The sequence below is a fragment of the Procambarus clarkii genome, chromosome 6 (genome assembly GCF_040958095.1).
Source record: "Procambarus clarkii isolate CNS0578487 chromosome 6, FALCON_Pclarkii_2.0, whole genome shotgun sequence".
Lineage (NCBI taxonomy): Eukaryota > Metazoa > Arthropoda > Malacostraca > Decapoda > Cambaridae > Procambarus > Procambarus clarkii.
This window is the reverse complement of record NC_091155.1, coordinates 22,325,902-22,353,230: the sequence shown is the minus strand read 5'-3', so window position 1 is coordinate 22,353,230 and position 27,329 is coordinate 22,325,902. Positions and strand designations below refer to the sequence as shown.

At 41.7% G+C, this 27,329-nt stretch overlaps 1 protein-coding gene across 4 annotated transcripts in view; it reads left to right on the top strand.

Moving 5' to 3' along the window:
• The window catches only part of LOC123754009 (alkaline phosphatase), an 818,565-nt gene that overhangs the window by 459,374 nt on the left and 331,862 nt on the right, over positions 1–27,329 (top strand). The gene's annotated exons all lie outside the window — the stretch shown is intronic.

The window sequence follows — 27,329 nt, the reverse complement described above, 5'->3', positions numbered from 1 at the left end:
GACAATGGCGGAAAAAGCGACCATCGACGATCTGGACGATGTTCAGGCCTTTCTGAACAGGGAGGACTGTCTTGCCAGATTAAAATATCTGGGAAAACAGGAACTTGTACTAGTGAGTGCCTACCTGGAGATCAAGATACGTGCCAGTGATTCCCGTGTGGAGATCTTGTCCAAGGTTCACCGGGATTTGAAGGCCGAGGAGAAAGAGGAAAGCGAGGCACAAAATATGAAAGAAAGTGAGGAAGTAGCTTCCGCTGAAAAGGAAGATAAGGGCAGTGACATTGACAGCGATGCAGGTGAGCTGAATATTAGCTTTCTAACTGTCAAAATGCGTGCCTTGGAAATAAATCGCGAGATAGAATGGAAGAAATTAGAAATGGAAAGAGAGAGACAAGAAAAAGAATTAGAGATGAGGCGTTTAGAATTAGAACGAGAAAGAGAAGAACGAGAAAGAGAAAGAGAAGAGCGAGAAAAAGAACGAGAAAGAGAAGAGCGAGAAAGAGAAGAGAAACGAGAGAAGAGCGAGACAGGCAAGAACGACGAGACAGAGAGGAAAAAGAGAGACAACATGAGCTAGAAGTATTGCGATTGGGTGGTCGGAGACAAACAACGGACACAAGTATTTTCGATCCGGTAAGGAACATCAAAATGGTCCCGAAGTTCAACGAGAAGGAAGTTTCGAAGTTCTTTACGGCCTTCGAGAAAGTCGCAGCCTCTTTGGAGTGGCCAAAGGAGAATTGGGCCATCATGATACAGTCCGTCTTGACTGGGAAGGCCCAAATCGCCTACTCCACGTTGTCCCTTGATGACTCCGGCGATTACGACAAGGTGAAGAAGGTAGTGCTCATGGCTTCCCAATTGGTACCTGAGGCTTAAAGGCAAAAGTTTAGAAACCTGAAAAAGACCTCGGAGCACACGTTCAGCGAATTCGCAACAATCAAGGAACGGCTTTTCCAAGAGTGGTGTGCCTCTCGGAAGGTGGAGACCAAAGAAGACCTCGAGCAGCTCATACTGTTAGAGGACTTCAAAGACTGTTTGTCTGGAGATCAGAAGACGTACCTAGAAGAGCAGCAGGTGGAGACCTTAAGTGCAGCAGCCACGATGGCCGAGGAATACATCCTGACGCATAGGTCTTCAACTAGGTATGTCCCGAAGAATTACCCCCGTCTGTTTGGTAAGCCTCGTCAGGAAGAGGAGAGACCTGTCCCACAAAACACTGTGAAGACGCCCCCAAGTAGCCCTCGAAGGACCAGTCCTAGCAGTCCGAAACATCGTAGTCTGAGGAGGAATATGGTGTGTTGGACTTGTGGGCAGAAAGGGCATGTAGCTGCTATGTGCCGAGGCAGAAGAGGTAGCGTCCCACGTAGGGAGGTGATGTTGATGAGCTGTGTAACACCACCAGTAGGGAGCCAGTCTATGACTAGTCAGGAAGAACCATGATTGTTTGCCCCTCACACTTCAAGCGGGTATGTATCGATTGATCATACTGGTAGATCAGTTGTAGTGCTCAGAGATAGTGGAGCAGCCCAGTCCCTGATCGTGAGAAACTCGTTACCCGAGGGAGTGAGTGTGGACGGGAGACAAAAGGTTGTCCTGGTCGGGTTTCCTAGGACGCGGTATGTTGCCCCCTTAGTGCCGGTACATCTAGACTCGCCTTACTTGAGCGGCACATGTGCGTTGGCAGTAGTTGATACCCTCCCTATAGCTGGGATTGAAGTGATACTAGCCAACGACTTGGTGACAGATTGGAGCAACAATCATCCCAAAATTGTGGACGAGTCAGCCGGAACAGCAAGGTCCGAGGTAACAGGAGACAGTGGTAATATCCAGGTACAGACATACCCGGAATTAGATGACATGTTTAATCCTTCCTCTCACCAACAGGTTGACAGTATTCTAGCAGAGTCTCCTGATTCTTCTCCCGACAAGAAGCATGAGGTTATAGTGGCAGAAGCGACTGAGCGAGAAGAGAGGCCTCGTGTACAAACACCCACGGATACCCCAGAGTCTGGAGTGAAGGCACCTGAGTACTTGCGGTATGGCAAGGTACAGCGTTCATTGAACCGGCCAGAGATTCCCCAGACGTCGGAAGTATGTGAGGTATGTACGAAGGTTCTAGAGCCCTCTTCGGTCCAAACCAGGCTAATGGATATAGCCAGCTATGGACATTACAAGCTCAGGAAACTTATCCCTAAGTTAGCCAAATGTTTCTTAGCGGTATTTTTTGTTCTCGTGTGTGTTCTCAGTAAGGACCAGTGGGCGACCCGACAGATGATGGCTCCCATGAACATAGCGAAGAGATCCCAGGGATTAGAGACGTGCACTGTGAGGGTTGCAGTCGAAGAAGGGACCTGGAAGGTAATAAAGGATACAGGGAGTGGGAGAAGTGGTATTATGAGTGACTGTTTCTGACAGGTTGACACCCCCATGTGATTGCTGAGCCGAGATTCAGCGTTATGCGGAACGTTGGTCGACCTGACGGTGGTAGAGCGGACACCATCTTCGATGTACGAACAGCCCTGTTGGGACTAGTTGTGGGCCTAGTAGAGGTGTATGCTGTGAGTACTGATTTAACTATCGTTGTCACTCTAGATAATCAAACCCCTGTATTCCAGGTTCCCGTCTCCCTGAAGGACTACCGGACCGGTACCAGAAATGCCGTCTGTGACCAGCCATCAACGGTGCCACGACACAGGGAAGTGTCGATTCACCCCAGATCGCGTCTATACCTATCCTTACTTGAGACACGTAAGATGATTATGCTCCTGATTAACATCTCAGTGAGGTTGTATGAAGGCACATCAGGCAGGTCATTGCCTTACATCTTCAAGTTTCTTTTGTGCCAGAGTTTACCATCAGGACAGTTCTGTGGACAAGACATCCTCGCCAATCCAGTTCATAGTGTACGTGAGTTCGTTTGGAGTTGTACCCACGTACTAATTTGGTTTGTTTTTTCTTTTATAGAAACCGAAACCAAATTCTTTTTGGTGGGGAGGTGTTACGGACCCGAGTCCAGCGTCTGAGCGCGGAGCAGTGACGACAACGCCATCTGTGAGTCAGCTCCCGAAACCCCCTCCAAATGGACGACGCCATCTAGTGAGGACGGTATATACCGGCCACAGGGGCTGGATTCCTGTCTTAATCAGCTAGTAATGTAGCCGCTGCTGACCTCTGGTGAGGTGGCGCTTAGACAACAATGCCATTTATGGAGTGGATAGGTAGACGTTTGTGTCTAAGCCTGTAAGTGAGGTGCCCTAGAGTGTCCCTAGTACTAATGACGTATCTGATTACAGAGTCGACCTGGGACTACTATATATCAGACGATGGGGCAGTCTACCCAAGGTAGCCAAAGTCTCCACGTGTTTGCTGCAGAAGCGGTGAGTCACCCCCGGACGAACACTGTTGAGTGTGTTAGCCTGCCTGTGACGTGGCAGTACCAGGAATCGTCTTATCTGGGGGCTGGCTGGTGGAAGAGACTAGCCACTGTGGTGCGGAGAGAGGAGAGTGATCTGAGGAATCGCACGAGGCTCCTGCCTAGGGCTCGCAACCCTAGTATCGGTCGTGGAGTGGCCTACACAGCGGAGCTGATCGGAACCTGCCAGCTGCAGGCTGGATTTGTGGTGGAAGGCCTCCAAGACGGTGCACCCAGTGGGACTGTGATTTGGCTGGCCTGTGGCCAGGGTAGATTCGCCGAGAGAATCAGAGGATTCATCGTGGGCCACAAAGAAGAGAACCAGGGCTACTCATCGTGAGCACCGTGGAGCATCCAGTGTCTTCAGAGGGAGACAAGTTATTGTACATAAGTGTAGTTATAGCAACCCCGTGTGACTGTGAGATATTTATTTGTGGTGGTGGTAGAAATATATATATATAAAGCAGTGCATTAGTATCCCTTCCCCTTTAATTTAAAATGCGTTACGGAACACACCCCTTGAAAGCCACTACTAACTTGGGGCCGGATACCCAAACTCTAATAACATCAGAGAAGAACCCGGTTCCGACCCAATAGGGCCGTAACATTATCGATCACTGGATCATTAGTGTATCAGTCTGGTTATAGACCACTGGAGCATTGGTGGATCAGCCTTGCAATGGATCACTGGAGCATTAGTGTATAAGTCTTTTTATGGATCACAGGAGCATTAGTGCATCAGCCTATCCATGGATCACTGGAGCATTAGTGTATCAGTCTGGTTATGGTTTACTGGATCATTTGTGTAACAGTCTGGTTGTGGATCGCTGGAGCATTAGTGCATCAGCCAGGCCATGGATCACTGGAGCATTAGAGTATCAGTATGGTTATGAATCACTCAATCATTAGTGTATCAGCCTGACCATGGATCACTGAATCATTAGTGTATCAGTTTGGTTATGGATCACTGGATCATTAGTGTATCAGTCTGGTTATGGATCACTGGATCATTAGTGTGTCAGTATGGTTATGGACCTCTGGATCATATGTATATCAGTCTGATAATAGATCAATGGAGAATTAGCGCATCAGCCTGGACTTTAATCACTGAAGAATTAGTTTTTCAGTCTGGAAATGGTTCACTGGAGCATTAGTGTATCAGTCTACTTATGTATCACTGGATCATTAGTGTTTCTGCCTGGTCATGGATCACTGGGGCATCAGCGTATCAGTCTGTTTATAGATCACTGGAGCATTAGTGTATCAGCCTGGTTATATGGATCACTGGATCATTAGTGTATCAGTCAGGTTGTGGAACATTGGAGCATTAGTGCATCAGCCTTGCTATGGATCACTGGAGCATTAGTGTATCAGTCCGGCCATGGCTCACTTGAGCATTAATGTATCAGTCTGGATATGAATCACTATATTATTAGTGTTTCAGTCTTGTTATGGATAACTGGATCATTAGTGTATCAGTCTGGTTATGGATCATTAAAGCATTAGTGTATCAGCCTGGATATGGATCAATGGGGTATTAGTGTATAACTCTGATTATAGAGCACTGGATAATTAGTGTATAAGTCTGGTTATGGATCACTGTAGCATTAATATATGAGCCTGACAATGGATCACATGAGCATTAGTGTAACAGTTTGATTATGGAACACTTTATCATTAGGGTATAAATCAGCTTATGAATCACTGGATCATTAGTGTATCGGTCTGGTTATTGATCACTGGATCTTTTGTGTATCAGTCTGGTTGTGGATATCTGGATCATTAGTGTATCATTCTGGTTATGCATCACTGGATCATTAGTGTATCATTCTGGTTATGCATCACTGGATCATAAGTGCTTTAGCCTGATTATGGAGCTCTGTACCATTAGTGTATCAGCCTTGCCACGGATCACTGGAGCATTAGTGTATTAGTCTGATTGTGGATAACTAGAGCATTAGTGCATCACCCTGACCACGGATCACTGGAGCATTAGTGTTTCAGTCAGGCTATGAATCACTCTAGCATTAGTGTTTCAGTCTGGTTATGGATCACTAGATTATTAGTGTATTAGTCTAGGTTTGGATCACTGGATCATTAGTGTATCAGTCTGGTTACGGATCCTTGAAGCCTTGGTGCATTAGTCTGGTTATGGATCACTGGAGTATTAGTGTATCAGTCAGGTTTTAGATCAGTGGATCATTAATGTATCTGTCTGGCTATGGATCACTGGATCATTAGTGTATCAGTCTGGTTATATATCACTGGATCATTTGTGTATCATTCTTGCATTGGACTACTGGATCATACGTATATCAGTTTGATAATAGATCAATGGAGCATTAGTGCATCTGCCTGGCTATGATTACTGGATCATGAGTGTAGCAGTCTTGTTAAGGATCACTGAAGCATTAGCGTATCAGCCTAGCTTTGAATCACTGGGGTATTAGTGTATCAGTCTGCTTATAGATCACTGGATCATTAGTGTATCAGCCTAGTTATAGATCACTGGATCATTAGTGTTTAAGTCTGGTAATAGATCAAGGGAGCATTAGCGCATCAGCCTGGCTATGGATTACTGGAGAATTAGTGTATCAGTATGGTTATGGATCACTGGATCATTTGTGTATCATTCTTGTTATGAACTACTGGATCATATGTATATCAATCTGATAATAGATCAATGGAGCATTAGCGTATCAGCCTGGCTAGGGATCACTGGAGCATTAGTGTATCAGTCTGGTTATTGATCAGTGGATCATTAGTGTAGAAGCCTGGCCATGGATCACTGGGCCATTAGTGTATCAGTCTGGTAATAGATCAATGGAGCATTAGTGCATCAGCCTGGCTATGGATTACTGGAGCATTAGTACATCAGTCTTGTTGTGGATCACTGGGGCATTATTGTATCAATCTGCTTATAGATCACTGGATCATTAGTGTATCAACCTAGTTACAGATCGCTGGAGCATTAGGGTATCAGCCTGGCTATGGATTACTGGAGCATTAGTGTATTAGTCTGATTGTGGATCACTAGAGCATTAGTGCATCACCCTGGCCACGGATCACTGGAGCATTAGCGTATCAGTCGGGCTATGAATCACTCTATCATTAGTGTATCAGTCTGGTTTTGGATCACTAGCTCATTAGTGTATCAGTCTAGTTATGGATCACTGGATCATTAGTGTATCAGTCTTGTTATGGATCACTGGGGCATTAGTGTATCAGTCTGCTTATAGATCACTCTATCATTAGTGTATCAGTCTGCTTATAGATCACTCTATCATTAGTGTATCAGTCTGGTTTTGGATCACTAGATCATTACTGTATCAGTCTAGTTATGGATCACTGGACCATTAGTGTATCAGTCTTGTTATAGATCGCTGAAGCATTAGTGTATGAGCTTGGTTATGGATCACTAGAACATTATTGTGTCTCCCTGGTTATATATCATTGAATAATAATGTATCAGTCTGGGTATAGATCACTTGATCATTAGTGGTTCAGCCTTGCCATGGATCACTGGAGCTTTAGTGTATCAGGCTGATTAGGAATTACTGGAACATTAGTATATCAGTCTGGTTATGGATCACTGGAACATTAGAGTACCAGTCTGGTTATGAATCACTGGATCATTAGTGCATTATTCTGGTTATGGATCACTGGAGCATTAGAATATCAGCCTGGTCATGGATCACGGGAGCATTAGTGTATCAGTCTCGTTATGTATCATTGAATAATAATGTATCAGTCTGGGCATAGATCAATGGATCATTAGTGTATAAGCCCGCATATAGATCGCTGGAGCATCAGTGTATCAGCCTGGTTATTGATTACTGGAGCATTAGTGTATCAGCCTGGTTATGTATCATTGAAAAATAATGTATCAGTTTGGGTATAGATCACTCTATCATTAGTGTATTAGTCTGATTATTAGTCACTAGATCATTAGTGAATAAGTCTGGTTGTGGATCACTGGATCATTAGTGTATCAGTCGGGTTTTGGATTTCTGGATCATTAGTGTATCAGTCTAGTTGAGGATCACTGGATCATTAGGGTATCAGTCTGGTTATGGATAACTGGATCATTAGTGTAACAGTCTCGTTATGGCTCATTGGAACTTCAGTGTATCAGTCTTGTTATGGATCAGTAGATCAACAGTGTATTAGTCTTGTTTTGGATCAGTGGACCAATAGTGTATCAGTCTGATTATGGATCGCTGGATCATAAGTTTATCAGTCTAGTTATAGATCACTGGATCATTAGTGTATCGGCCTGGTTGTAGATCTCTGGAGCATTAGTGCATCAGCTTGGCCATGAATCACTGGAATATTATTGAATCAATCTGGTTATTCATCACTTGGGAATTAGTGCATCAGCCTAGCTATGGATCACCGGAGCATTAGTATATCAGTCTGGTTATGGATCACTGGATCATTAGAGTATCAGTCTGGTTGTGGTTAACTGTATCATATATGTATCAATCTGGTTATAGGTCACAGGAACATTAGTGTATCAGCCTGAATATGGATCACTGAAGCATTAGTGTATCGGACTGGACATGAATCACTGGAACATTAGTGTATTAGCCTAGTTATGGATCACTGGAGCATTAGTGAATCAGCCTTGCTATGGATCACTTGAGCATTAGTGTATCAGCCTGGCCATGGATCACTGAAGCATTAGTGTCTCAGCCTGGTTATGGATCACTGGAGCATAAGTTTATCTGCCTGGCTATGGATCACTGGAGCTTTATTTTATCAGCCTGGGCCATTAATCACTGACGCATTAGTGTATCAGCCTGGTTATGGATAGTAGGGAAATATGTGACTAGACCCGCGCGCGCCACCTGCCAGGTGGCACTCACGTGAGTGGCACCTGACAGGTGGCGCGCGGGTGTCTAGTCACAAAGGGTTTTTGGGGAATTTCCCGGAAATTTGGCGCGTGTCGGATGTAATTGGAGCGCGCGCGGTTCTAGTCCTCGAGGGATAGGGTATGTGGTCAGGAAAGATTGGAGTTCATGTTGTTGGGGTGTAGGAGAGTATGTGGGCTATGTGGTAGAGTAAGAAATACATGGAAAAGAGTGGAATAAGAGGAAAGAGTAGTTAGATATGTATGTGTGTTTGGCATAGACTTAATCCTGTGTGAAGATAATAGTTTTGATGATCGTTAGTAAGTAGAGGTTGAGGGGATCCAACATAGTGTATATGTTGTTTGGGGAGGGGAAGGGGGGAGGGAGAGGAGAACCCCCATACCTGAGAGGAAAGCCTGGACGTCCATTAGCTTCCCCCTACAGGAAGTCGTAAGTGGGAGAGGAGGGTAAGAGAGCGAGAGAGCACCCTCCTGCGGAAGTGGGCCAGTCCCTTAAAGGGTTTTCGTTGTCTTAAGACCAGACTTGGAGCTGTTCATCCCGCAACGGTTCCCCATACACTGCGATTCCGGTAAGGAGGGGAGCGAGGTACATACGACAGACCCACACCTGTCAGCCATCAATCACTTCTCATTTGACCCGGGTCGTTTCCCTCCCCTCACACACATATGTGTAAGCTATATCGTAACGTGATCAACATGGTGAGAGCAATAAACGAGGGAAAAGTAAACACATTATATATAAATTTATTTCTTTATTAAACACTTAAGCAATTTACAACGATAATAATAATAATAATAATAATAATAAGACTTCTTCTTGGTGGTTTAGCTAGCAGACAGATGGAGAAAGGCTTTCTTTCACTCCATCGAACCTTCCCACCACGCTAGTCAACCAGTCAATCTGTAGAAAGGGTTTAGGTAGTAGACAGACCGATTGGGAGTCATTCATCCACTCCAACGAACCTTTCCGTCACGCTAGTCAATCAGTCAATCTGTAGAAAGGGGAAAAGGTTATAAGTTTTGTTGTTGTCAATGTTGTAAACATAAATACAGTCATTATTATGTTCATCATTCAATCCTAACATAAAGTATTACTCACCGCACTATCATCCTAGCCAACTTCGTCACACAGCGTTTCACACTCAGCATCACTACCGTTTAAGCAGAATGTTTGCTTACACAGGCATTTTCATCTGAGCGTAATTGAATTTCAACACTTTTTCATCATTCTTGCGAAATTGTCCATATTTAAATGCTTCATCAAAGTGAAGCAGGGCGGCCTCTAAGCCTAGTCTGCAAAAATGATATGCAAAATAAACGGCGTAATTCCCACAGAAGTAACTATTCAAGGATTGAATCCTTTTCTTCATAATATATAGGGTATAGTCTTGGAAGTAAGACATAAACTCTTCGAAATATCTTGAATAAGATCCTATTGCAGGATTGGCATAGCTGTCTAGTATAACTATCTCGCTTCTACCTTCATCCTTATTTACATAGAATGTTATCCAATGACCCATTTTATTACGAGAACCAGACTCCAGAGTGTTGATTATGAACACCACAGGTCTTTTTTTATGTATTTTTATCCATATTTTCCGTACGTCATCAGCTAGGAAACATCCTAGATAGCTACCTTATCACCTAAATTACTTCTGATAGCCTCATTTATTTCCAAACAATTCATATTAGTATTTTATCCTCGCGTATCGCAAATAACGCGACGATCCGCGTTAATGCTGATCACACCTGTTGTAGACCCATAAACTAGAATGACTTTATTTCTAGCCACACCGCGTTTAAATTCCAAAGCGATCCGCAGATTACCACTTTTTTCAATCAGGATGGTGTCATCTATATCCTCGGGTTGTAAATTAAAGGCCAGTATGGTTCCACCATTCACATATGTGTCATAAGATAATATATTGTCTTTATCGAAGCCTAAGGCTTGTAATGCGGTGTAATACAACTTGGCGCAGTTATGAGGGAAGTCGCACCCAATATTGACAATATTAGTGCTATTCTGCGATATTAATACTTTACTAAGCTCGCAGTTTTCCAAATAAAGCGGGTTGCGATTATATGCACCAGACACAGCCTCCATATCAAGGATGATCATATATAAATGTTCTGGTATAACAGTCCCCCACGGCTGGTCCATTGTTATCGAGCGCTGACCTGTGCCCAATATATACGTTTTGTATAAAGTTTTATTAAAAGTATACGTAATAGGAGAGTTGTTCTGCACCATGGCTTTATTAATGGCTACTAATCCTTCAGGGTATGGCAATACCCGATCCACCCATAGACGTGTAGACTTGATATTGTATTTAAAATTAGCGTGTTCATTATCGCTGAGTATAAGCCACTTATCAGGTTGAAGTTCGAGCCGCACCCTGATGTCCACATTATCCAAAACGTATTCACTAACGGATGTGACATCCAGCATTAGTTTAAAACAAGTATTCACACCACTCGTTTTCATATCAGTCATCCTTGCTTCTCACTAGCCGAGGCATTAGTGAAATAACCAGCTTCAATTTTACCAGGATCGACTCGGTTAAAAAACTGTGACAGTTTATCATAGCGGTTAGCCTTACACCCAGAAATCGTAGATAATAACTTTACGTATGACCAGAATGAGAATAATGAGCTGGTTTCAACTACTGTTTCGTTTAAATACACAATAGCGGATTTGAATAGAGTTTGCGATAATCCATTCACCAACGAAACGTTTTTAGCGTCTCCTAAAGGCGTTATTCCATCTTCTTCGGTTAGATCAATAGACAACTCCAAAGCTATAGATGATAAATCCACCAGTTGGCCATTCACTCCCTTGATGATGAATTCCAGATAGTGTCTGTAAACTTATTATTGACCCCAGAATTCACAGGTAATACATCCACCGTTTGTCTGCTGGCAATTGTTGATTCTACCAATCGAGGGGAAAATACTTTAGGAAAGGCTTCACTAACAGCAGCTGTATGTGTTCTAATGGCACCTGGAGGCCCAGAGCGTTATATCCGGCCATGTTCGCGCTTTAGACAACACCAACCGAGTGAGAAGAAGTTATGACAACACATCATTATATTTCGCTTTAGTAAAACGTTTGATGTTTACTAATTTTTTTGTTTGTTTATTCTTTTTCTGCACTCTTCCGCCTATCATTTGCTTCCCCACTCCTTTCAATGTTTCAATTCCGCGTTTCTTAAGAGATTGTTTGAAAGTTTGTTTGTCATTATTAATATCGTCTAGTACGTTCTGCCCCAAGCTAAGCGCAGCCGGGCCAGAGTCCTCATGATAAAGGGCGCTGCTCGACGCGCTATCCGCTTAAAAAGGAAAATATTCCTCCTCCTCGCGTATAACGTCTACTGCTGTTGAAAATCCGTATATCATCAGTCCCACCACCTCTAGGAGGGGTTAACAGAATGTATAATTCCTCAACAGAGGGGGGAATAAAGTGGACACGCATTTCTCCGCTTGTTTCAGACGAATGAGGAGTGGCGGGAAAGCGTTGGTGTTATATACCTCCTGCAACGGGGCGTACATGCAAGACTGCTATGGTGCACCCACGTTCATCGAAATGTATTGGGTTACCATCTTGATCCCTAATAGTGATGCTGACGCTGTCTATCATGTTAGTGTTAAGACGCACATATAGTTTTTTATTGTTGCTGTTATCACTTCCATTTAGGGAGATTACATCCAAAATATTTACAGACTGGTTTCCATATCTAGTAGAAGAGATTCTATCGCAATAAACACACAGAATATCAACTCCTCCTCTAGGCATTGGCGGGAATAGACATGTGTTAACTACACTCGAGGCATACTGACGTTTTGCGAATATGTCATATTCTATTTCTGGAACTACGCCCAACACTTTCCCAAAAGCGGTTCCAAATGATAATGTAACTCTACTGATGTTTTTATGCCCCGTTGCAGAGCTAATATTCTCATCACTAATCACAGTAGTGAACTTGTTTCGATTGGAGGAAGAATCATATTTAATAAAATGCGTTCCATATTTAGCTGAAAATTGTTTTAATGACTTTCCTAAAAAACTCAGTTTAGCATTACTTGAAAATATGGCCTCTATTTCTGTATTAATCGTGGTATTAATTTCTTTTATAGTTCCGGCTAAAACATCAGATGATAATAAATGCTTTGAATGCATGTATTTCCCCTCGCTCACTTTCTCATACGTAACGCCTACACGTATATATGCCTCAGGATTATCACGCTTAATAACGTAATGGAAGTGGGGAGGAGTAATTTTTGTAGACACATTTCATAACTCCTCCTGGGATCTAATTCTAGCTGGTTAAACAATCGATTTTGGAAAGATGCGGGGATGTTATTGGGGAATAAATGCGTATCTGATACGCTGGTGGCGTATATCACGTGAGTGTCCATCGCTCTATCTCCTTAGACTGCTTTTTGTCTAGTAAAGCCATCTACACATTACACGCTCATTTATATACACTCACCTGTTAATATACGATCCAGGAAGCATTCCTTTTACTGTGAGGATCAATCTTGACAGTTGCCTTTCTCTTAACAGATGGAGGCTCATACACTTGACTGCTTGCCGTAGTATTACGGAATAAATCTCGTGATGTAGATGTTAGTGTGAAAAACAGTTGAGCAATGGGGAGTTTATCCGGTAAAAAAACAGATTTAAGCACAGTCATTTTATGTATAATGTCATTAATTATATGTATGCCAGATACTGGAGCCAATACATTTCCATTCAGATCCCAACGAACGATCCAGTAGCATCATAATGGTTTAGCAAGGATCTTGCATATTCATGATCTCGCACTTTCAACTTCAAATCTATTAAATGTTTTATGGAAGGGTTGGTATGCAACTGAGGAGGAGGTGGTGGTTTGACAGTAAGATGACGAGCAACAGCTTTCACAGTGGGGTAAGCAGGGCTGTGTGCAGCTTTCCGGTTGTCCATATTTTACGCGGTACGAGATAAAAGGCTTTCATTTTACTTACTTACTGAACAACCGTGTAATTAAACTAGCCGCATTGGTAAAATAATGGATAAAATACTGCCTCCTCGTTTGCTGGTTAATATCCGTTTCTTAGTTGTCACAGAAGGTTTCTTACAGGCTAGTGACCGAATAAGCAATTTATATTTTTTCAACTTTTTAACGACCTTGTCAGGCACGGGCAATTTTTTTTTTAAAAGTTATTAAAAATTTCTGATAAACAATTTATATGTGGTTTCTTCAATTTTTCAATCAACTGCTTTCTCGAGGAATACTGAAGTTTTGATAATAGTTGGATCAATTCCTTGTATTTATAAACTAAGGGCTTCTTCATTATAAATGTAATATCTCAGCAGCATCAATCCATTGATCGAATGATCGATCATAACCTGCGTACCTAACTTTATACTGGAGTTTGCCAGAGACTCTGCGTTGTCCCAATACCTTCTCAATATTAAAGGTTTGAGGCAAATGTGTTGGTGTTAATTCTTGTTTATAGAAGCCACCATCAATTTCTTCCCCATTCAGATCTTTTAGAAAGTATAAAGGGATGTGTTGTCTCCGATCAATACGTGTAACTGTAAAGATCTCTCGGGTGTTCTGCTGCTTAAACCCTTTCTTAAACTTGGAAATGCGATCAGATAGAGTGATGCGTACTGTATCACCAACACTCAATCGAGGAATGACAGTTCTCTTTGATTTGCTCGGGCTTTTATACATTAAATCAAATTGTTTGGCGTGTTCGCTGGGCGAGGATAGAGCGTGCACCTCCGCAGGTGTCTTCCCCTTCAATCCTCTGTGTGGGGTTAAATTATATGTTTTCACAATATCTGGTAGAGCCTGTGTGTATTTTAAAGTGTTGTGCGCCGTCATAAACTTGTAAAGTTTACCTTTTAAAGTACGTATGAACCGCTCAGCGATTGAAGCTTTAGTCTCCTGAGAAAATACGCTATATAACGTACTTTCCTTGCTGCCAGCATTTTTTTCATAGTGGCGTTATAAAATTCTCCACCTCGATCAGAATTAATTTTGCGCACTCCCTGAGAATGAGGTGAATCTAGAATTAAAGCTAGAGCATTACTGGTGCTTTTCCCATCCTTGGCGCGTAGGGTACTACTTGGGCGTACCTGGAGAAAATATCTACACATACGAGTAAATATTTCACTCCATCATTATGTTTGTCCAATAAACTCATCTCGGCCAAGTCTATAGCTTGAAATAGTCGCGGTTTAGGGCTTAACACACGACGCCGAGGGAATTTATGTGGTTGTAAATAATGCAACGTATAGGAGTCAGAGCTTTTCAGATAGTCCTTTACATCGGCTAGAGTTATACTAGAGTTAATTAATTTGGCGGCCTTATACAATCTCTGTACCCCTCCAAGCCCCCGCTAGATGAGGGGTCGTTATATACTCGTTCCAGTACATCTTTCTTGCTCACCATTGGTAAACTATCTCATAGGGCGGTTCGTGAACAATATTACCGCGTAATGTTATCGTAGATGGAGTGTTCGAGCCCAGATCTACTAGCAAATAGCCGTAGGCTGGCTAATAACTTGCTTATATAACTCTACAAATTTCTTTGAATCCACTTTCCCAAATATTTGTCGTCCGAGTGTTTCAATTTGTGACAGGTCTCGTGATTTAACCAATATGAAATGAGAAGCATTTAAACTAATATCCTAGAATATTTACCAGGAAAAAATATATTTTGAGTAATCAATATGACGGAAACCGTGAAATGTCTGCCCTAGTAAACATGTCTGATACGATTTTTGAATTCGCAGACTCTGTAAAAAGGTCATCATAGATTACTAAGATATGCGAGTCATTATCTACTCGCTCTTCCACAGGATCAATAATGGTTGAATGCTCGATCAGCTTCCCTTTAATTTGTGGATCTGATCGTAATTCAGAGTAACCTCCTCCGCATATGATTATTGAGGAGAACTTGTGTTGATACTTCCTTACAAGTTTACTGCCAAGTAGGATTTTCCGCTGTTTGAATAACCAGCAATAATAACACGAGATGGTTCTCTGAAAATATCTAGATGTTCCGCATGGATTATATCATAGGAACTGTCCATGATTAATGCTTCGTTAAGACTGCTAAAAACTAAGGAACTGAGGTGGTATTTATACAAACATAGTCATTTACAGGTGTTTATTCACATATTTTATGTACAGCAACATCATTTTTTAAAACTAAACATAGTTCTTACAGTTCACAAACAATAATATTAAACATCATATTTTTTAAAACTAATCATAGTTCTTACAGTTCACAAACAATAATATTAAACATCCTATTCATTTAGTATAAAAGTTCTAGTCATATGGGGCACCCATCTTAATACTACCTAACAATTGTACAACATAAAATCTAGCGAGGGTTGAATAGTTTCTGAGCTGTAGCATCGCGTTTGCTCCAGGGCGGAATATTGGGTAGAGTCTCTGTGCTTGCTCTACTTCCTCCTCCTCCATAAACACTTCTTCTTCCATCTCCTCCTCCTCTCTCACTTCTACATCCATCATCATCATCATTGTTATTGGGAATATCAGGATGACCATACGCTAGGGACTGTGTGGGGCTTAAAATGTAGCGTTTATCGTCAAATGCTGACAATCCTCTGCAGGTACTGCGACATGTACAAATCTTTCCTTGCACGTTGCGTATAGATCTCGACACATACCTGATTGAAGTGTTTGTTTCAAGAGTGTGTTGAAATGAGTCATGTGAGAGTTTCTCTTGTAGATGGAATGGTACGCCCTTACACTTGCAAGTGTGCTCCCCATCATGAGTGGTGAACGAATATGTTTTAGGTCTGAGAGCAATTAACTGGTTAATAATCTTAGAGCCTATTTCAGACTTGAGCAATCCTAGTTCACCTTCTCGCGCTGTGTCATTAAAATTACTAAAATCCATACAGTCGAAGAGAGGAGACTTATTCAACTCTTCAAACACATCCTGACAGTCCAGTTTAATGATGAAAGAGTCTGTGTCTGTATATAACAGACTCGCTTTATCCCCATACGCGGGTTTGACAACATCATACCAGAACTCATAGAGTCGCCTCTTAGCAATTTGAAGTATATGATAGCCCAGATACGTAGGAGTGTTGACTAGGAGAGACTTCTGCTTGATAGTACATATCACACGATCCTTACTTAACAAAAGACTCCGCTTGAAGAATGGGTTTCGAGCATGTTTCAGGAAATGACTACGATCTGTGACCAAATAGTGTTTGTTCCCATATTTAGATACATCTGTGAGACTCTTTCCATATATAGAGTTTGATACGAGTTTGAAAGCCTTTTTTTTATCGCGCATTTGGTACTGGCACGTTCACGAACATTGGTTTCAATGAAGTCTTTAAGGTACTCTCCTGCTCGAATTCGTAGATGTCGTGAACTTTAGCTACTTCTAATCCAATGCGCATGAGCAACTGTAACAAGTCCAGACTAACGGGTAGTCTTTCTGAGGAAGATGAGAAGCAATTAATTTAGTGTTGTTTTTAGGCAGCCCACGACTTTCTTCTGTAAGAATATTCTTACTGTAGGGTGAAATGTGTTCCTCGGTAATGCAAGTATGGAAAGAACAAGGGGCAGTTCATCTGTATACCTAGCTACCTCCGGTCGGACCTGCAGTGTATCACACAACACCCAATATCCCTTGGACCCATCACATGGGATATTCTCCAAGCCTTGCTCTAGCAGCACGTCACGCTCATCGTGTGTCAGTTTCCGGATCCCCCCCGAGGGAGCAGTTCAGTCATACACGCCCCGTAAAGACTATTAAAATCTAAGTAAATGATGTAGCTACTATCTTCCCCTAGATCTAAGCCTGTGTGCCTGTTCTCCACATTCGTGTACTGTCTCGTCACACTGGTGAACCCACCTCGGAGATTCCGACGAAGTAAATCATATAACAATGGGTCTGACACAACATCAAGTTGAACTTTCGATTTAAGCAAGAACGCATCCCAAGCAAATGAGGGTAAAGAAATGTATGTGAAATGTCTAATTTGTAGAGAGCAAGCATGGTGTCTCGCCAGACTGTGAACACATCAGCTAGCAACCTGTGTCCACTTTGAGGTAAAGGAGCAGATACTCCCCTATGTTACGACATTTAGCCAAATCAAAAATTTCTAAGGCTTGTTTATAATCTGTTTCTGACAACTCTTCGTCTTTTAGTGTATTGTAAAACTTATCGCGAGAAGGAAGGTGTGGTTCATCAACACAGACATAGAGGATAAATAATCATAGCAGAATGATTGTTTACCCGTGAGCAGTTTTGGGATGGCGCTTTATTTACCCCTTTTAACATAGCCAAAGTGAATGTGGTAGGTTTCCCACTATCAATATGATCCTTGGCTATTCTTCCTAGCGAGCCGTTGAGAAGGCTAAACTATCCAAAAATCTTAAGTTGTTCACATCAACTTTCATAAATTTAAATCCATCCTTAGCTAATATATCTATTTCACTCCCTGTCGATCTCTCATCTCGTTTAGGATTACTCCTAAATCATAGGAAGCGTTGTGGAAAAAGTGTATAGGAACTTGTATGAATTTATACATTGCAAATTACATCTATCACAGTAAGCTGCTTGATAATTGTGGAATCTTACTGTGTGGTCGTGATGACGGACTTTGATTACATCTTCTCCGTTAAAAGGTTCATCACAGAGTTCACAGGCTGTTTTTGTCTCAAATATCGCCTGCTGTTGCTGGGACATGTGAAGTTCATAGGATACTAACCCCTTCTTGATTCTAGCCCATGACGCTTCTAGCGTGGTTACAAAGTGATTGACCGCATCTTTACCCAAATAAGTATCTTTCTCAACAATATTATCTGTCTGTCAATGATGATGTACGCATACGCCACTGCGTTGTGACGTGATTCTATCATTCCCTTAGGGTTCGAGCGTCTAACATGCACTCAAAGTCATAAAAGCACGTGTGACTAGGACCATATCCCCGTCCATAGTTACGGAAAGTAATCTTCCTCTCTGGTGGGTAGAATTTGAGAGTCTGATGTACTTTGCATGTACTTTCATGACTCTGCATGCTATCTGCTGGGAGTGATATCAAAAACAACAATGACAGAAGCTGTGATGACTTGGGATTAGATCTCCATGACCTCGCATATTACGTACATATTGGTTAAAATCCTTAATTAATACTAAGTGTTGATTCCAACATCAGCAATGGTATGACATCTGTATATCCCCTCTTCCCTTCCTAGCTAGTGTAATGTAGTGTCGTTGTCGTCGTCTAGCATTTTCATCTCTTTCTAGTGAATATGAATATACTGACTTTATTCATTTTCTCTACCTTGTGAATATCCTCAAACGTCACTGCAGAATTGACATCTGCTGGCCAATTCATGTGTCTGAGACACCAACTAGCATTCACAGATCTAGCGCGAATATTATCTAGGTGCATCCCCTTAGCTAAATATTTATAAGCTGCAACACACTGCATAAGGCAAATATCAGCCTCTCCCTCTGGATTGAAAACCAATTTTTTCCACGCAAGCCTTCAGGTAGTCTACATGCGAGCCTAATCTTATCGGATGTTCAATCTGACCACAGTTAATGTAAAACCCGGTGAGCCGCTCAACCAAGACATTGGACCCCCCTCTCTTCCAGGTACTGGGATATTTTCCTGTCAATTCGTCAGCCCAAAAATCAATAAGAGTTTCTACTTCCTCTAGAGTATCGTTCGCCCCTCACCTCGTATGGGAAAGCCATCGTTATTTATAGGATCCAATATCCTCTCCCGTCTTGTTGTACATTTAAATTCCGCACAATTAGAGTGATGTCTGGGTAAATTAGAGGATGGGTGTTGTGGAGAGAAAAGGGATCGAACCTCATTAATGAAAAAATCCCTGTATGTTCTCAGATAGAGTCCTGGGGAGGTGTTAACAGGTTCTGGTATGGAGAATGAAAGCCGAACATAACGCCGTTAAGGTTATCAATTCGATCCAGCAGCTGAGGTTGAATTTCTAGGGCAGGTGGGGGAGATGGAGGAGAGGTGGAGGGGGTGATGGGAGAGGGCTGGGAGGGGTGGGGGGTGGTGATAGCCCCCCTCCGACATGAATGGGTGAGACCGCAGGGTCAGCTATTACGCCAGACGGTGCTAAGCAGTCAGAATTGACGGACGCTGACGCGTCAAGGTCGTCTGAGTCACTGTCTGTGATGTTAATGGTACTGTTCTCACCACTGCTGCTGCTGATGCTGCTGCTGCTGCTGATGCTGCTGCTGTTGCTGCTGATGCTGCTGTCGCTGATTGATTGGGGTATGGGGCTGGGGGAGGAACGGGAGGTTGAGTGAGCGCGTGAACGAGCCCTCCCCTCCCTGTGAGAGGCGGATGTGGGTAATGTCTGCCCTGCTGTGTCACTCTCACTTCCGCTGCTGCTGCTGCTGGATGCCAAATCTATGCACAGCGGTGTGTCGTCTGAAAAAAAAAGAAAAACATATTATCTCTAGAAAGAATGAAAGCATATATATCTCTAGAAAGAATGAACGCATATATATCTCTAGAAAGAATGAAAGCATATATATATATATATATGTCGTACCTAGTAGCCAGAACGCACTTCTCAGCCTACTATGCAAGGCCCGATTTGCCTAATAAGCCAAGTTTTCCTGAATTAGTATATTTTCTCTAATTTTTTTCTTATGAAATGATAAAGCTACCGATTTCATTATGTATGAGGTCAATTTTTTTTTATTGGAGTTAAAATTAACGTATATATATGACCGGACCTAACCAACCCTACCTAACCTAACGTAACCTATCTTTATAGGTTAGGCTAGGTTAGGTAGCAGAAAAAGTTAGGTTAGGTTAGGTTAGTTAGGTTAGGTTGTCGAAAAACAATTAATTCATGAAAACTTGGCTTATTAGGCAAATCGGGCCTTGCATAGTAGGCTGAGAAGTGAGTTCTGGCTACTAGGTACGACATATATATATATATATATATATATATATATATATATATATATATATATATATATATATATATATAATATATATAATATATATATATATTGGTGTATACTGGCAGCAGGTTTTCTTTCAAACATGTTTCATTGAATATGACCGCATATTCTGTATTTATTATTTTCTGGTTTAGGGCTTCTATCCCTCTAACTATTTTCTTAGCATCAGGGCTTAATTGAAATAGGAGTTCTCCAAAACTCATTTTCGTACTTTTAAGGTGAAGAAAAGAAGTGATTTACTATAGAGTGTATTACACTTATTTGTATAATTTGCACGACGTTTCGAACCTCCATGGTTCATTCTCAAGTGAACAGATCTTACAATACTAGTTGATTTTATACCCACATTAGGTCAGGTGATAATACAATGAAGGTGAAAACACGGGGGGATACATAAGGGATAAACATAGGGGCTGCAGAAGGCTTTTTGGCCCATACGACGCATCTCCTATCTAAACACAAAGATTAGTCGACACAACCATAGGAATGATACTGGACAGAGTATACAGAGACGAGAGCACCCCCAAATTAGACATACCTGAGCCACACTTGAAAAGTCTTCTCGAAGCATGTACAAAGGAAGCCCCTTTCATCAGTCCACAAGGAGACATGTATTTACAAATAGACGGAGTAGCAATGGGCTCCCCCTTAGGAGTTTTATTTGCTAATTTTTATATGGGAACCATCGAAGATAGGGTCTTCAGTAGCAGACAAAAACCAACTGTATACTGCCGTTATGTAGATGACATATTCGTAATAGTAAAAGACTCAGATGAACTAATTGACCTAAAAAGACACCTAGAGAGAGAGTCAGTACTCCGATTTACACATGAAAATAGTGAAAATAACAGTCTGCCATTCTTGGATGTACTAATAACAAACACAGGAACCTCTTTAAGCACCAACGTATATACCAAGCCCACCAACATAGGATTATGCCTGAACGGTAGAAGTGAGTGCCCCCAAAGATACAAAGCTACTCCGTCTATTTGTAAATACATGTCTCCTTGTGGACTGATGAAAGGGGCTTCCTTTGTACATGCTTCGAGAAGACTTTTCAAGTGTGGCTCAGGTATGTCTAATTTGGGGGTGCTCTCGTCTCTGTATACTCTGTCCAGTATCATTCCTATGGTTGTGTCGACTGGGACGTTGGTAAAAAGGGATTCAACGTCCAGGGAAGCGATGATTCCATCGGGCTGGGTAGATTTGATCAATTCTAGGAAATCTGCTGATGATTGTAGACTAAACTTGCTTGGAGTGTATGGAGTTAGGAGTTCATTGAGTTTCTTTGTCAGGTGATAAGTTGGGTTTGGTATTTGGCTGATTATAGGGCGTAGTGGGTTACCTGGTTTATGCGTCTTAACATTGCTGTAGGCATATCCTAAGCCATAGTCGCCTTGAAGTTTATTGAAATGCACACTACCTTTCTTTGCATTGATTGCTGTAATTGTTTTGTTTACTTTCCGCTTAAGGTCTTCTACGGGGTTCCTCGTGATTCGTTGAAATTTGGAGTCGTCACTTAGGATGTCGCTAATTTTGTTCATGTATTCATGGGTAGGAATCAATACATATGCTGCTGTTTTGTCGGCTTTTCTTATTGTTACGTCTTTCAGATTTTTTAGTTGTTTCGCTGCTTCTTTGAGTCGTGGGGTTAAGATTGTAGATGAATATGTTCCTCGTTTTTTCCCTGCTTCTGCAAGTAGTTCAGCTTGAAGTGTGTCAGTGGTGATGACTTTTTTATTGTCTTCTAGCTTATCGATATCGTCCAGAAGCATTTCGATTTCCAGGCGTTTTTGATGCATCTTTGGTTTAGATAAGAATTGACAATTTAGACCAAGATTTAAGAGGTCTCGTTGGTCCTGGGTAAGATCATAAGAAGTCAGGTTAAAGTAGCCATCTTTAGGACGAGGGATTTTTAGCTGTCCACCGTTTAGGGATGTTAACTTACGGAGTGTCTTTGTTTCTACAAGAGTTTTATGTTGTTGTTTCAGGTTAAATAGTTCACTGTTGATGGTTTGCTAGACATACCTGAGCCACACTTGAAAAGTCTTCTCGAAGCATGTACAAAGGAAGCCCCTTTCATCAGTCCACAAGGAGACATGTATTTACAAATAGACGGAGTAGCAATGGGCTCCCCCTTAGGAGTTTAATTTTTATATGGGAACCATCGAAGATAGGGTCTTCAGTAGCAGACAAAAACCAACTGTATACTGCCGTTATGTAGATGACATATTCGTAATAGTAAAAGACTCAGATGAACTAATTGACCTAAAAAGACACCTAGAGAGAGAGTCAGTACTCCGATTTACACATGAAAATAGTGAAAATAACAGTCTGCCATTCTTGGATGTACTAATAACAAAAACAGGAACCTCTTTAAGCACCAACGTATATACCAAGCCCACCAACATAGGATTATGCCTGAACGGTAGAAGTGAGTGCCCCCAAAGATACAAAGCCAGTGTTCTCAATGCTTATATTCGTCGAGCGCTTACCCACTGCTCTGCATGGAGCAACGTGAGTAGAGAGTTTGAAAGAGTAACTCAGGTATTGGTGAACAACGGATATAGCAACGCGGAAATAAACGCTGCTATAAGAAGACACTTGGACCGTTGGTATAATTCAGAACCTAGAACAGAAACCACAACACCCCCAATAAAATTATATTACAAATCAACCATGCACAGGGAACATATAAAAGAGGAAAGAATAATGAAAGAAATAATCCGTAAAGGAGTAAAAAGCACTACTCCTAACCAAAACATAAACCTGATAATATTCTACAAAACCAAGAAGACTTCTGAACTCCTTATCAAAAACAGCCCGAAGCCGACGGAGAACCCTCTACAGCAGTCAAGCGTTGTATACATGTACACTTGCCCCCACGAAGGATGTAACCTTCAATGTAAGTACATAGGTATGACGTCGACCAAGCTGACGAGGCGTTTGACATGCCATCTTCAATCTGGTGCCCCTAGGAATCACATGAGACAAGCCCATGACATTACTCTAACAAGAGAAATGTTGAACAAGAATACCTGCATAATAGACAAAACCCAAGATTCAAGAAGATTACAAATTCTTGAGGCAATTCACATAAGAATAGAGCGACCTACCATGAACACCCAAATCACGGAACTATTTACTCTACCCACCATGAGAGTAAGGAGAAGACAAGAACATATCGATGCCAACACAGAAGACAATGTCCAACATAACAGGCCAATTACACTGGATTAATCTTTGTGTTTAGATAGGAGATGCCTCGTATGGGCCAATAAGCCTTCTGCAGCCCCTATGTTTATCCCTTATGTATCCCCCCATGTTTTCAGCTTCATTGTATTATCACCTGACCTAATGCGGGTATAAAATCAACTAATATATATATATTATTAAATATGACCGAAAAAGTCAGATTAATAATTCTAACACGAATTTTCTCAATCTTTCGTACATTACGCTTCACTGTTGGAGGTAAATCAAAAATCACTTCACCAAAATTCATTTTTATTTCTAGTCTGACGCGACACGGGCGCGTTTCGTAAAACTTATTACATTTTCAAAGACTTCACAAATACACAACTGATTAGAACGTATCTCTGATTTTATATCTACATTTGAGTGAGGTGGGAAGGGTGATGTGGCATTAACACAAGACAGAACAGGAGGGGATATTAATAGGGTATTAAAAGTATCAACACAAGACAGAACAGAAACAATGGGTATTGAATAGAAGTGTTTGTAGAAAGCCTATTGGTCCATATTTCTTGATGCTTCTATATTGGAGCGGAGTCTTGAGGTGGGTAGAATATAGTTGTGCAATAATTGGCTGTTGATTGCTGGTGTTGACTTCTTGATGTGTAGTGCCTCGCAAACGAGTCACTACACATCAGTGTAGTGCCTCGTGTATTTTTTCGGTGTACTTTTTACACCGAAATTTTTACACCGAATTTTTTTACACCGAATTTTTTAGTGTACTTTTTCGGTCATATTTAATAATATATGTCTACAGGAAAGACTGCTACCAAAATATACTAATATTAAAGTGCACGACCCAGCAGGAAGGAATCAAGCCTTCACGATAAAATATCGCCAGGATCTGATTCGTGATCAGATATACAAGGCAGAGAATGAAATCAAAGACAACAAAACGCAACTACTTCATGCTACAAACGAGTGGAGAAATAGCAACATCGACCATAGTATCCGTACCCGCATTGAACAACACCTCGACATCCTCACAGACCAACATCACCTCAGCACTGAAACAAGGATTATCAAGAAACTAACAACATTATATGGAGGACCTATGGCAATTCCACGACCAAGAGATGGCTTCCTGAACCTTGCAGGAATTAACCTCACTGAGGACCAAGTCACTCTCCTAAATCTGGGCATAAACTGTCATGTTATGTCCAGACCGAGTGAAATGGCCCGGAAAGTAGAGTTGGAAATTCTGTTGGACGACATATTCGACCTCGAGACACAAAAGAAGGTCACTACCAAAGATACCTTACAAGCAGAACTTATTGCAGAAGGAGGAAAGAATCGAGGCAACTACAGAAGCACCATACTGTCCCCCGAGCTTAAAGCGGCAGCTAAAAGCCTTCGTGAGAACAAGGAGATAGTTGTCAGGAGAGGTGACAAGTCGCCAATATATGTCATTCTTAAAAAAGACGAATATCTGGCGAAAATGAACATCATACTCTCTGACCAAACTAAGTTCCAAAGGGTAACGAAGGACACTACAGCCGAATTAAAAGCAAAGGTCAACAAACTGATCGAAACTGTAAACGCCAAGAAATCCGGACTCCACCTGCCAAAGATCATTGGGGAATATAAACCTGGATATGCGTATGGAAATGTCAAGACGCACAAGCCTGGAAACCCACTTCGGCCAATCATTAGCCAGATACCCACACCCACGTACAGACTGGCAAAGCGACTCAACGGCCTGCTGACTCCTTATGTTCCTTGCGCCTTCAGCCTGAAGTCTCCAAAGGAATTTGTGGACTTACTGCGGGGCACACGGGCCACAGGGATAAGAGCCTCGTTGGACGTAGAATCGCTGTTTACCAACGTACCTGTGGACGAGACAATCGGAATGATAGCCGACAGAGTGTAACGTGATCCAGCCTGTACTCCTCTTGACATGCCAGAAAGTATTCTGAGGAAACTACTCCAAGCTTGTACTAAAGAGGCACCCTTCTTGAGCCCGGATGGGCACATGTATAAGCAAGTAGATGGGGTCGCCATGGGTTCTCCCCTAGGTGTCCTGTTTGCAAACTTCTACATGGGTACCATCGAGCAAAAAGTCTTAGTCGACATGAACTTGAAACCGGCCATATACTGCAGGTATGTTGACGACATTTTTACACAGGTACCTGATGTCAGACATCTGCAGAAGCTGAAGGAGGCATTTGAGCAGAGTTCCGTGCTGCGTTTCACTTACGAGACGGAAAAGGATGGGAAGCTGCCTTTTCTAGATGTAACAGTCATGGAAAAGGGCGGAGGTTTCCACACTGCAGTCTACACTAAGGAAACAAACATAGGAATGTGCCTAAATGCCAACAGCGACTGCCCCGACAGGTACAAGAGGAGTGTTGTTAACGCATACGTCGACCGTGCTCTCAGCCACAGCTCAGAATGGAAGCAAGTCGACGAAGAACTCTGTAGGGTAAGGCAGGTCCTAGTCAATAACGGCTTCTCCAATGGTTTCATCGAAGACATCATAAGAAGGAAAGTGAAAAGCCATGCAACCTCTGAAGAGACAACTAACACAACACCTATACCCCCTATTAGACTATTTTACAGGAACTTCTTTTCCACAGCTCATAAAACGGAGGAAAGGGTCCTGAAAGATATTGTTAATAGAAACGTTATCCCTACAGACAAAAATCAGAGGATACAACTGACGATTTACTATAAAACCAGAAAAACGGCCAGCCTACTCATGAGAAACTCTCCAGACACAAAACAGAACGCTTTAAAAGAGACTAATGTCGTCTATGCCTTCAAATGCCCACTTGGGGACTGTAAGCTCCAAAAAAAAACCAGTATATAGGCAAGACAACAACATCTCTTTCTAGGCGTTTAACGATGCATAAGCAACAGGGCTCCATTAAGGAACATATAATCTCTTCCCATAACCAAACCATCGCCAGAGAAATCCTAGTAAACAACACAGAAATCATCGATAGATACAGCGATAGCAGGCGGCTTGACGTTTGCGAGGCACTACACATCAAGAAGTCAACACCAGCAATCAACAGCCAATTATTGCACAACTATATTCTACCCACCTCAAGACTCCGCTCCAATATAGAAGCATCAAGAAATATGGACCAATAGGCTTTCTACAAACACTTCTATTCAATACCCATTGTTTCGTGTTCTGTCTTGTGTTGATGAAATTAATACCCTATTAATGCCACCTCTTGTTCTGTCTTGTGTTGATGAAATTAATACCCTATTAATATCCCCTCCTGTTCTGTCTTGTGTTAATGCCACATCACCCTTCCCACCTCACTCAAATGTAGATATAAAATCAGAGATACGTTCTAATCAGTTGTGTATTTGTGAAGTCTTTGAAAATGTAATAAGTTTTACGAAACGCGCCCGTGTCGCGTCAGACTAGAAATAAAAATGAATTTTGGAGAAGTGATTTTTGATTTACCTCCAACAGTGAAGCGTAATGAACGAAAGATTGAGAAAATTCGTGTTAGAATTATTAATCTTACTTTTTCGGTCATATTTAATAATATATGTCTACAGGAAAGACTGCTACCAAAATATATATATATATATATATATATATATATATATATATATATATATATATTATATATATATATATATATATATATATAATATATATATATATATATATATATATATATATATATATATATATTATGAGGTTAGGGAACAGACTAGTGGGAATTAATATGTTTAGGAAATAGACTGAAATAAGACAGTATTAACTTACTTATGTCATGGTGAAGGGGTTGAGCAGGTGAGTGGGTATGAATCCGTAACA